Genomic DNA, 12,469 nt, shown 5'->3' on the forward strand with positions numbered 1-12,469 from the left:
GTTTTCTACCTTTTGCACTTTGGCATTAATATTAGCAAAGTGCGTTTGGTCTGCCAGCTGAAAGAAGAAAGCAGCTTTTGTTTCAACAAAAAACCTCAAAAAAGAACGAATGAACGCAATAAAAATAAGTTTTGTCTCAGTGTGCTGTACTTAAAGTTACCTAGGGCAAAGCTCACAATAATGTAGAGATTTGGATTCTCAATGTTTGTGAGAAGAAAAACGTGGAACCATGGTAAATTCAAGAAAGTAGAAAATGAAATATAAATTAGAAAGAAATTGTTTAGAAGACAATGTGTAGATAAACAAGATTGAAAAGGAAATTCTGAGAATATAAATCGATTAGAGTAAAAAAGATTAAAAGAGAGGATGAAAATAGGTAGAAAATTTATTTTAAGCTATGGTTAGACAAAAATAAAGAAGAAACAATGGATTTGTTGGAAACATATGAAGCCGGAAAGTCTATATAACTATGTTATGATTACAGGGTATGCAAACATAAATAACAACACATTAAAAAAATGAAAATCTTACAAAAGTTTATAGTAAGAAGTTTTGTGCAACAGTTGAAGGCAAATATTAGTATTAACAGTTTCTGCTAGTATATCAAACTTGGCAACCAAAGTCTGTTGCACCATAAAATTGAGCATATAAATATTTTGGGAGCAGCTTAAAGTCGCAATGCGATTGCGACTGCGATGTCGGCGAAACCGACTCAAAAACCGACATGAACGAAAGTCTGCTGACAGCTGACAGCAGTTGAAACAAAAGGCGTGGCAAAAGGCATCGAGACAAGCAACAAGACGCGCAGCGACAATAAACCATTTTTGTGGCACTTTCAAAATGGGAAGGAGAAGTGGCAGAAGAGGCAGAAGAAGAACGCCAACTGCAATTGCAACATGTTTGTCTGGGCATTGTTTTTCTTAGCTGTGATTTTGGCTTTGGGGCACGCAGCGACGTCTGCAACTTCAGCTCATAATGAGACGGCACATGCAACAGATATAGAAACAGAAACATAAACGGAAACCGAAACAAAGTGACGCTAATCAAGCAAGATTCAACATGCCAACGTGCTGCATAACCATGGCTTCATTAAATGACTGACTGAGTGTTCTGTCCAGCTTTGCATCACACAACTGGAAATTAAATATGTGTGTGCTACATGTTGCCACACACACATAACATAGTTGCAACCTGACGCCTTTAGCTTTCTTAATACATCATGTGAATGTATTTGGCTTTAATCCTGCATGCAATTACGCGTATGTTTTTATTGTTATTTGTGTTGCAATATTTAATTTAGCTCATCAACTGTGCACACACGCACCGACATCTATCTACGTGTGCTCGTTAAGTAAACTCCTGCTGCTGCTGTGTAAATCCTGTACAAAATGAAAGCTTAACAACCAATGTGTGTGTATGTGTAAAATTATTTGTTTTTAATGCTGATGATTGCGTGTGTAGTGTTTGCTGCAGCTGCAATGTCTTTGCCGGCGTATACGTAATATCTGATTACTCATACGCAACGGCAAATGAAATCTTTGTGGCAATCGTATGACAAAATTATGACAGAACAATTTGTCAAGCCGAACAGTCACTCGCTCACTCACTCAATCAATCAATCAATCTTTATCAACTGCTTTGGCACTTGGCGCCTAAGCGGCATTAATAAAATGTTTGCGTTTGCGTCGCATCCTCTGCTTATGGCGGGGTGGCAAGGACAGTCATTAACGCGCTTTTGCGCTGCCGTTGCAAGTACAATAAACGCGTTTAATGCCGAAACTTGTCAATGATCGCAGCTCGTGGCTCGTGCTTATGGCACCTGTCATTTGTCACAGCTACCTCTGCACTTAATATCTTCCATTCTCCCCGTAATAAAATCCATATTAGAATTTAATCGCGTGTTAAGCCGTAAGTGAAATGAGCGCTGCTCTTAAAATTTTGTGGAGCAAGGCTTCCGCTTTTACGGTATCAATAAATTTGATGCGAAGGTGGGGGAAGGCCTCAACTTGAAGTCGAAGTTATCTCAGAGATAGTTTTGCCAGGTTTGCCAAACTGAGTCATTGCCAAGCAGCAAAGTCGCAGTTGCAATAAAAATAAGTAGGAAACTCAAGTGTGCTCGACTGTAAAACACCTGCTACACATTTGCAATATAAGCAAAACAGTGCTGTATTATCTTTAAAATGTATTTAATTAATTTACATAAGAATTACTAAAACATACCGAAAACTATATTTGGTATCGATATACTATAACATTCTAAATATACTATAGAGTACAAAATATACCAGTACAAATATACCAACCAATTAAAGCCACTAAGATCAGATTGCAATAGTCGTTACGTATTCATTCGGAGAGACAGACAGATGGACCGACGGATGACTCCTTCTGCCTATTACACACATTTCCTGCGACTACTAAATTATAATACCCCTTTGTCCTATGGGTAGCGGGTATAGAAATGTTTGTTGCACGCCGCTTAAGCGGATAAATTGATTGAAAGCGTTTTGGGTAAATACTTGGCTTTAGTTCTGCTGATTTTATTTATGGGCATGAGCAGCAGCTGTATTTACCTGACTAGCAGCGTTGTCATTGGGCCATTTCTTCGGGCTATTATTGATGCCTATTTTTAGTGCACTATAGTTATGATTAATGTCCTTGCTCGACACACATGCTGGGTCTCCTTTTGCGCTACAAATAGAATATATGTTTGTGCTGACAATGTCATGGAGCGTTTGCTTAAATTACATTTTGGGTAGCAACAAGTGGGCTTTAAGGCTTTACGATTGAAAATCGTAAATGTAACTCTCTCCGCCCTTTGGCATTGGCCTCTGTCGAAAGTTGTCTGCACTTATGAAATCATTTGGAAAATCTGTTGCCATACTACGTGACTTTGAATTGCCATAATTGCTAGCAGCACTGAGTTTCTCTAGTCCTTCTTTTTTGGTCTTGCTGCATGATGTGCTGATGGTGTCCTTCATTTGGTGTTGATGTCTCACAGACGCACGCTGTGCCAATAACTCACAACTCGACTTCGATATGAACTTGTCGCAAGTGTGGGGACTTCTTCACATTCATTAACTGTTCCTTCCGCTCCGACAGCCAGGAAGTCAATGTGTGTGCCAGCGCAGCGTCGAGACTTTTGCTTGGCACAATTAAATAATTTCCCCCTCACATTTTAGTCCCATTTTCAACCGCAACAACATAAAGTCAGACATGGACACTTTGGCAAAAGTTTTTGCGTTGGCCATTGCATGGTAAACAAATTAAAGACGCATCCGCAAATGCATCCTGGCAACAATTTCCTCCTTGATTAGAACAATCGAGTTGCAGCAAAGCAAAACAAGAAAAATAATAAAAAAAAAAAGTTTTGAAAGTTTCCTTGAGTGCGAAGAAGAGTTAATAGCTGCACAGATTGAGTTCTGAATGAGGCTCATCATGTTCTAATGCCATACTCTCGGTACCTTGATGCGGTAGCAAATGACTGTGCTGTGAAACCACAGCAGCAGCTGCAACCTCATCAGAGCTGCTTAGCCAGCCAGCCAGTCAGTCAGTCAGTCAGTTAGCTGGGTCAGTTGGGTCATGTAATTGTCTGCCACACGCACTCACACACATACACATACACACACATTGAGCACTTTCACATGTTGATGTTGATGAGACCGGCACCGGATGCTGGTACAGGACATCATTGAGACAAGGACATGGGCTGTGCGAGTCGGAGTCGCAACCGATTGCAACCGACAGTAGCAGCTGCTGCAGCTGTTCAGCTGATCAAAGTGGCTGTTGTTGTTGCAGTCACCATCCACCATCCAACGAGGACGACCTTAGGCCAAGTTCAGTGTGCGGAGAGTTGGTGGTCAGTCAATCTTTTCGGAAACAATTAGACAGCATTGATTGCTGCAGGCCCAAGAGTTTATTTCCTTATGTCTTTGTGTATGTGTGTGTGAGCGGTGTGTGGTGTGGTGGCAGTTGATTTGCAGAATTGTTTGGCCACTTATGCTCACTAATTGGACTTTAAAGCAAACACAGACAACAAGTTTCGAGGCCAAAAGGATTTCAATTAAAACGTGGAATTCACTTAATTTTGATGACAATTAGTGATGATTGCAGTCGCTACAGAGCCGCATGGCAATTTATCAACGTGTGGGGGGCGAAACGTTATAATCACTAAATGACAAAATCAGCAACAAATCACGACAACCAACAAGCCAGCAACAGTAGCAACAACAACAATCAGATATGTCAACAACAAATCAGACAAATTGCATTAAAAATGCTGTCGACTCTGACTCTCTCTCTCTCTCTCTGGATCTCTGTTGACGGACAGCTGTAGTAAGAGAGGAAGAGAGAGAAAGATAGAGAGGGGAGACGTATTGTGGACTAACTGAGCGATTAGTGTCAGACCAATACAGCTACAGCAAAGTGTCCATTAACTAGGAGCAGCAGCAGCAGAAGCAGCAACAGTAAGGACGTCAACAACAAATCAAATCAAATGTACTTTAACACGCTCGAGCTGAGTATTTAACCGATAGATAGCTAAAAAACCAAAACCAAAACAGGCAACAGCCAACAGCCAGCAGGCAGTAGCAAAGACGACGTATAGATGGCCAGCCAGCTAAATGGGTAAATGGTCAAGGCGAAAGAGAGTGAGGGGAAAATGGCAAATGGCGCTGGGCAAACAAAGTAGCGCCTGAGCCTGACAATGAGTGCTCACCGCTTCCGTTTCCGTTTTAAGTGCAGTGAAATTGAGTGGGCTGTGTTGGTATGTGTGTATGTGTATCGGTGTGGGGTGGACACACTCTTTCACTTGCTTCTCTTTTTCGATGTCGCTTCTCTGGGTTTCCTCACTTTATCTGCTTTCTATGCTAGCATAACAATCGGTCCAAGGCAAATCGACGTACTACATCAAGTGACAAGGTGGCGCCTCGGTTTCGTTGCTTGCCACACTGCCGCACGATGCCCCGTTTAAGTGATAAGAGCTGCTCAAATGTTTGGCGACCATTTTAAATTGCAGTGATCGCGATACCACGTAAATTGTTTCAACTCAAAGGGGGTATAACAGATGGAGGATGCCTTATTAATTTAATTTAGTTCACAAACAAAATATTGATTTATTAAAGTTAGTTAGTCTTAGTCATAGAAAAGATTTAATAAATAAAAAACAAAATATTGCAGGGTAGCTGCTAGTCTAGCACACGCACCTGGCACCTGTTTATTGTTTGCCAGAAGCTAGTCGGGTTAAGGTTAGTGCTAAAGCTGTAGGCCATCGTTAACCCCGTCTGGAGTGCTTCCGCTTTCGCACTTTGGCTAGAAGGATGCCGCACATTTAATTACGTTTAAAGCGCCGAGCAATTACGCTGGCTTTGCGACAAAAGCTGACTAGACTAGACGACCAACTGGGGGCGGGGATTTAGTTTCAAGCGTTGCAAATATTGCGCATACGCAACATCTGACCAAAAATCATACTGCAATTGAAGGAATTAATCAACCAAAAACTAGTTTCATTTTTGCGGCTCGACAAAATAATCAGCACAACACACACACACACACATAGAGGTAGCAAGCTCACTTATCATGGGGTCATGACAGCGTGAATGCGAAATGGTAGCAGCTTTTCGAGTTGCAGCTGATCGGCCGAGTGAAGCAGAGAGGCTTGTTAAATGGTCATTGGGTAATCTAATAGCCAGTGCCTGGCCTGTGAACTCTTGCCTCTGGCAGCAGTCTGCATGTGTGAGTGCGTGTGCTGCTAATGCAGCCTCGCATTTGTGCCATAATTTGTGCTTGTGCATTTCTGTGCGCTTGCTTCTTCGTTTTTATTTATGGCCACGCTAACAGGCATCCACGAATTAGCAGAGGCCTAGAACAACAAAAATCAAATTTATGTGTCACGCTTAGCGTTGACTGCAACTTTGTCACTGTCCACATGGACGCAACCAAAAAAATTAGGCAACATTTTGCAGTCGCACCGCCATTTGTCCGCTTCAAACTCGAGACTCGGCCATGTGTTTACCGTTTAGACGGGGCCAGGTAACAAATTTATGGCACCTTCTAATGACTTTAATAGTTCAAGCCTAAAAAAAATAGAAAACATAATTTCATAGCCAATTGTAGTATTCGCCGAGGAAGTGTCGACATTACGTATACGCCACGTTTTGGCCTGCAGTCTGCTTGCACAAGTTGCAGCCAGCTGGCAACTGACAGGCTCAGGATCTGGCCATATGCTATCCGCAAATTTGTTGGCGCAGCTGCTGCAGTCAAGTTGAAAGCCATTAAATTTGCTGCGCAGTAAAAATTTGCTTGAGCTGCTTCATTTATTTCGAATTGCATTTAAAGGCTCGGCTGCCTACTTGGATGGCTGCTAGCTGCTCTTGGCCAGTGTTTTTGGCCACGTTGCTGCATCTATTTCAATTTACTGTGGCCCAATGCCAACTTGTGTAATTTTTGCAAGTGCTGCTGCTTCTGATGCTGCTGCTGGCTGTCCGCTTGCCTTTGGATCAACATTTCTCTTTGTCTTTGGTTTTGGTTTTTGCCAGCGATTTCAACAGTTTTATCACATATTTTTAGCCGCCGCAAATGTTTTCGTTCTTTTGCCGCGGCTGCTGCTGCTGTTTAATCCGTTCGCCATTTTCATTTGCCATGCTCCATTTATGTTGAAGTAAACTCAACGTGATCGTAAAGCTGATTAATTATACCCTGTGATGGGTGAGACCTCAATAAGAAGTGAAATGTGAGGAAAGATTTCACGATTTCTTTCTAGGTTAAGTGCAGGGTATATAGCTTGTAGTCTCCTTTAAAGCTGGGTTAGCTTACGTTAAGGGGAGAGCAATAAAAAATGCCATTGACCGCATGGGAAACATGGCCAATCGATAGCAGCGCTGACCTGTAAGTTAGCCTCGGTGCGTTGCCAATGGCAACGTAAAACAAGGAGAGCAGAGACGAGAAGGAGGAGAGGGGAGCGAAGGGAGCTAGGGAAACAAGAAATCAAAGAATGCCCAAATGAATTTGGAGCAATTTTCAATTATTGCACAATTGAAGCGTAAATAAGTTGTAAATCATCAATTACCTAAAGAACAGACACCTACACACGCTCTAGCAACAGCGACGACTAGTGGTATGACTAACAACGATAACAACAGTAACAGCAACAGCAACAGCAATAGCAACAATAACAACAATGAGTGTGGCAACAAATATAACAACTGCAATTGCTGAAAAATCGGCAAAAGCGGATACGTGTGCTATCGCGTCGAAAAGCGGGCTAAAAGAACCAGCGACAGGAAGCGAGCTAGAGTGAGAAATAGAGAGAAAGAGAGAGAGAGAGAGAGAGAGCGAGAGTGTGGAAGTGAGTGAGACGGGTAGAGTGGAAGCATGCCAAGTAGACAATGAAAATTCTATGAAATGAAAGAAAATGGGCAATCGTAAAAATAGCAACTAACAGCCAAAAAGTAGTTCTCTTATTGTGCGATTGAAGAGTTGAGCAGGCAGAGAGATAGAGATAGAAAGAGAGAGAGATTCAGATTGTATGGGACAAAGTCGTGAAGCACAACAACTGGCTGTGGCTGTGGCAAAGGCAAAAAGGAAGTGGCTTCAAGCACTGCTACGAGGCTAAGTAGATAGATAGAAATGTGTCCTTGTCGGCTTTGAGACGGGGCACAGAGCACGTGATTTATGTGGTAAATAAAAGCAGACACAAATGAGAATCAAAGCGCGCAGATACGGGCACAACTGCAACGACAACGACAACGACAACTGCAACTGCAACAGCTGCAGCATTGGCAGCTGCAAGCTCTACAATGTGCGGTTAAAGCATACATTTAGGCGCACAGACGAAGACAAAGCAAAAGCGACAAAAGGAAAAGCGACTGAACGTGAACACAGACAGAGACATTGAGATAGAGATAGTGAGAAAGAGAGAATGAGAGACTGCCACACATAACACATAAAACTCGTATAGATCTCGTCTTCAGTTGAGTAAAAGTTTTTAATATTATTTCAAGTCTGAAATGAGGGCAATCAGCGGCGCAATTGTCGAGCGGCGTGGCGCAAGCATAACAAAGGAAAGATTCTCTTGGCACGAGGCGCGTTGTCGGCCAAACCAAAAGTGCCAGGCAGCCAGGCAGAGCCATGTGGGCCACATCACTGCACGATGAAGGTAAACATCGCCAGTGAAGGAACAAAGGCAACGACAACGATGTCGAGACGTTGAGACGAGAATCAGAACGAGAACGAGAACGTTTAACCATTGCCAATAACTGGGCAACGGCAGCAGATGATGCATTCGAGCAGGAAGTAAAAGCAAAAGATAACTTGCAGTGCCAGGATACTGGCTGCCAGGCTGACAGACAGCCAGACTGCCAGACGGAAAGGAAAGCCTGCTGCAGGAAAACAAACAAAAGTATTTCAAAAAGCGCTGAAAAAGACAAAGAGTGGCAAACCAAGACGAACACAGCATCGCTTCGCCGGGTAAACGATCCAAATGGGGCCGTCGATGTTGATAGCCGGGCTTACAAATTGGTAAACCTTGTCACTTCAATTAGAGGCTAAGGAACTATAAAATGAACATGCACAAATTACAAGCAGAGCAACACTTCCAGAAAATTATATAAAATTGAAAAAGTGCAGCTAAAAAGTCGAACTACATGTTAGCAGTCAAATAACATTATTGGCTGCCTGAATTAATAGCATGAATAACCGAAAGAAGTTTTGTACAAAAATATCAAATGGATTAAACTAAGTACTGTTGAAAATAAAAAAAATTGTGAGTGGTGCGTGCAACATAAAAACTTCTTTGAAATGATCAAATTGCATAAATATTGCAGATTGGTTTATTGATATAATTATTTTAACATTTAAAAATAAACTCTTGCTACAATAAGAAAGCAAAAACTGTTTATAAATGATGTTTTTTGCAAATATATTTATAAATTTAAACACTGCTCTGTTTACTGAACAATTGCAATGCTAAAGGCTAATACTACAGTATTGATTTTTGAAATACCAGCAAAATAATATGCATAATTAATTAATGGCCGTTTAGATTATAAAATATTTTAAATGGATATAATTATAAGCACTTTAGAGCTTTAACATATTGCAAATAGATAAATGCCAATTATAGCCAAATTTATTTTATATTATTTGATAAAGAAATATCAATGTGAATAAAGTTGTAGTCTTATGTGCGAGTGTAGTTAGCTAAAATATACAAATTAATGAATTGTCCACATCGCACAGCAGAGGTGTTATAATTTCAGATGTTACATTCAGCGTTTGCTGTATACCCAAGACCCCAAAACAGTAACCGCAAATTTAGTTTCGTATTATATTTATTTAAACGTAATCTGTCGAGCCGTTGTATTCCCAACGGAATTTCATGGGCCACTCAGAGCATCAATTGAAGGACGTCGAGTCGTCGTGCTCGTCGTTTAATCCTGTTTCAATTCCACAGCAACTCTGGCAATGAAACACATGCGCTGCGCCAGAGACAAAACTGAACTTGTACCACTAACCCAGTTAGACTGACGATGGTTCCACAGGATACGTACCATGGCAAACGCCTAGCTGCAGTTTCCGACTGCATCCGAGTCCTGTGACGACTATCCACAATCTCAAAAAGCCGAAGCAGCGCCGAATGTTGCCCTAGGACTCTCATGTTTGAGTGTGTTTGAAGCTTTGAACGAACTTTGAGTGAGCAACTTTTTGGGGTGGGCCAAATGTTTGGCAACATTGTTGCGGACTCAATGTTGAAATGTTTATAAACGTGCTGCTGTTATATCTCTGTTAACTGGCCACATTTATCGCTTTGCCTTATCTCTTGCTATATCTTCGCTGATAACTTCTGCTCCCTTCTCTGTTAACTGTCTTATCAGTGAGTCAGTTTATAAGCGTTTGTCTTATTAGCAGGTTGATTTACAATATTATGCTATTATATATTTATAGATTGGGTTTACTATTTGTTAGTGTAGCACAAATCTATTTTAAATATGGATATGTATTCTTAGCTATATTTAGACTTATTAATTTCATTAATTGAGTACATGATATGAGATCTTTAAAAGAGGTTCCTAGGGTGTATATTCCGCTTTACATTGAAATTATACCTCCTATATTATACTACTTTAATTCATTTCGAACTTAAATGAACTGTATTATTAGCAATTTTTTAAATTTATTCTGCTTTTATTATTCTTTGTTATGTATTAAAATTACATCAATTATTAGGTAATCACTATGCATTTAAATTCGATTTTTGTTTTTTAATTCAAATTCAAATATGATTTTCTTTCAAATGTGTTATTTAAAATATGATTCTTCTTTTTTAACGTTGCCATTGTTTTTTGTTCTAAATTATGGGTGAGAATTCATGAACATCATGAAATCAGTTACCACGTAACTTAAAAATAATAATGTTAAACTAAAACTAAACACAAGTAAAAAAAACGAATGCAACAAACCATTTGTACACATATTTGGGATTATAATATCTTCATAATATGGAAATAAAGATAAAAATCATATTAACAACTAATTTCATTAGAAATGCAATAGCTAAACTTAATAAGAATTTTCATTTTAAAAGTATTTGAATCAAATATGACTGGTACCATAAGTTTTAAGCTTCAGATAGTTGAAAAATACATTAAGATATAGTCTGACAATATGCACGATAAATTCATATTTTCTAATTATCTAATGAGCTTTTAAAATACTTATTTTCTGTGATAATTTTGTGTTAAATCCTTTGATTTTATATACTCGTGCAACAGATGAACATCAACTCATGCTGTCATGCCATAATTTGTGAGCTCAGTCTTAACGTATTTGTAGGATTATTAGATATGATAGTTGTTGTTTTCAGTAAGCTGTCTGCAACATTTATACAATTTTATTTGTGACCCCATTATGTCTCAGCTCGATGTTGTCGTCGTATTCTATTTCATTTCCATTTTCATATCACATTGAAATATCTGAATGGCCGAAACAGAGTGACCAAGAAATTTTAATTAAAAAATGCTCAACACAAAATAAAAGAAAAAAAAATAAGAAGAGAAATAGAGCTAAAATGTCATTTATATCAGCTTTTTCATACTCGCAGAAGGACGCTGACTGTCTGACTGGCTTGGCTTGTTCCTCGAGGCGGTCATCAGTAGTTGCCATCGTCTCCGTCTTTCACTTGGTGCTTATCTTACGTTGACATACCTTGTCATTTGGCCTGTCTTCGTAAAAATATCAAATGTAATTTACTGCAATAGGAAAGTCGACAAAAACAAGCAGGATACCACACACACACACAGGTGCAACAGGACTTATTGCTGTTTGCTAGCACTTTTTTTGTTTTTGTATTCGACAGCAGCAATTTCATTTGCATGCAAGTTCATTCTATTTAGATTGCTATTAAATGTACAGTTCAAGTTGCACACCCTGCAATTATGACCAGAGCTTAAAAGGGCATTATTAATGGCAAATTTTCCGAGCCATTGAAGTTACTTAATTGGTCAATAGGAAATTTATCATGCACTTTGCTGTGTTTGAAAAATTGAATAGATTGCTAATAGAAAAGGTTTAGTTGCTTGATTGTAGTATCACAATCAAAACTGAAAGAGTCAAACATGTGCTCTATTGATATTTATAGGGTATTTTTCATATACGCAACCATTGTTCCCTCTACTTAGTTGCTTTTAATTGTTTACTGCTGAACGAACGTTGTAAGCTGCCAGTAAGTGCCAATTTATGCATCAGGTCATAATTTTTCATTGGTTTTCGCCCGGTTAACGCTGCTGGTTGCTGCTTTCTGCATGCTGCATGTTGCATGTAGTCGAACTAGGGCGAGTTTATTTATTTGCATAATTTTCTTGTTTACAATTTGAGTAGCAAGCAACAGCAACAGCAAGAAGTGACAGTGGAAGAAGAGAATTGTGATTGACTTAAATGAAGTTACGACTTTGCAACAAGCCCCGAGGCAAGCAGCTAAACGGGGCGCTAAGTGAGTGGCACGAAGAACAGAAGTTGGCATAAGGCAATTTATAATATTCAATTTATATGCATTTTTTTCCGTTCTATTTTACTCATTCTTCATCTGACGCGCTCAAGGACGAAGAACAACAAGTAGCAACAACAATTGCAGCTGCTAAGCTGATAATTTTACACCCACAAAGGGCGAGGGAAGAGATTTTCATCTCTTTCATTGCAAATAAAATCTTGGTTGTGATTAATGAGATTTGTCACTTGGTTCATTTGTATTTTCCATGCTGTTGACTTGACTCAGGGCTCAGTGACTGCGCCTGTGTCCAGGCCGAGTCCAAGCCCAAGTTGCATATATAAATTTCATAAATACTAAGCGAGAACGAGAGACACAGAGAGAGAAAGAGAGTGAAAGAGGCTGCAACTGCACATCAATGGCTGTGAAAAGTATGCTACACTTTGTTGTCAGCGGGTTCCGACGGAGAAGCAGCAACAGCAACAACAA

Source organism: Drosophila nasuta, chromosome 2R (assembly GCF_023558535.2).
Source record: "Drosophila nasuta strain 15112-1781.00 chromosome 2R, ASM2355853v1, whole genome shotgun sequence".
Taxonomy (NCBI): domain Eukaryota; kingdom Metazoa; phylum Arthropoda; class Insecta; order Diptera; family Drosophilidae; genus Drosophila; species Drosophila nasuta.